Raw genomic sequence first — 1,353 nt, 5'->3', positions numbered from 1 at the left:
ATTATTACATATTATACATAAAAAAATTTTTATTTAAAAAATATCTGATGATGTAATCCATGAATTTTGACTTGAATCAAAACCTAACCATTTAACAAACATTTTATTCCCAACTTTTTTTACAATACGTTCAATAAGAAAGGTGTTTGGAAAATTAGTTAATTTAATTTCCTGTTCATAAAAACCACCTAAGATTATATTGTTTGATTCATCCTTTAGCTGATAAGTTACTGGATTTGTATGTAAAACTTTTGAAACTGTAAATATTTCCGTTGTCCAATTTGGTGTATATCCTTTACTAAATATATGTTTATACTTAGATATTCGTACTTTATCGTTAACTTTAAATTTAGGTTTATACAATGTTTGTGAATTTTTATATGTATTAAATTTAATTCTGTTTATATCCATTCGAGCTTCATTAGGTGTACATTTGATTGTTCTATGTTTTGTATTATTATAGTTATGTATAATTTTCGATATTGTATTATACCAATTCCATGTACCTGTAGCAGTAAAATGTTTATATATATTATTTTTAAGTGTTTGGATAACGCGTTCAGCGATTGAACACTTAATAACACTATATGAACTGTAATGTTTAATTTTATATTTTTTCATTAAATCTTACATTTAACACAGCTTATGATCTTATTAAAAATTATGTTCGTGGTCTTCCCATAACTTGTCAGAGGAATGAATTTACAAACCAATATATTCAAAATTATGACTTTAGCTATTATTCGCATCTACAAAACGACGACACATCATTTTTACATGAAATATTACAATTCCATTTTAACGCAATGTCTGATATGATTTTACAAGATCTAATAGTATAAAAAAAATAGACAAAAAATGCATATGTATAATTATTGTTTTTTTTTTAATAAAACTTTTTTTATTCAATAATCTATTTTTTTATTTTTTATTTAATTGAACGTTACCTCGGATCATTAAGAATAGTAATAATTATGGTCTGCGTTATTTTATTCAGTTAGTGTTTAATCTTATGATTTGGCAGAAGTATTGAATTCCTAGCACCAATTAATTACGTTTTTATTTGATAGAAAGTACATAATATTATATTTTCATATTATATTATCTAATCATAAATACGGTATAAACATCATGGCTTAAGATATTATTTATTAAACATATATCTACAACACGACGTGTTTACCTTCGTCGTTATCCACAACCATAATTATTAGAATAATCTTATCACATGCAGCAAAAAAAAATAATAGTTTCATCTGGTAATCAGCTGTATATTATCGTAGCATAATATTATGATTATTATATTCTCAGTGAATATTGTTATCAATGTTTTTTTATGATATTACTATATTA

Source organism: Acyrthosiphon pisum, unplaced genomic scaffold (genome assembly GCF_005508785.2).
Source record: "Acyrthosiphon pisum isolate AL4f unplaced genomic scaffold, pea_aphid_22Mar2018_4r6ur Scaffold_21414;HRSCAF=23926, whole genome shotgun sequence".
In the NCBI taxonomy this organism is placed as follows: Eukaryota; Metazoa; Arthropoda; class Insecta; order Hemiptera; family Aphididae; genus Acyrthosiphon; species Acyrthosiphon pisum.
This window is presented reverse-complemented; position numbering follows the sequence as displayed.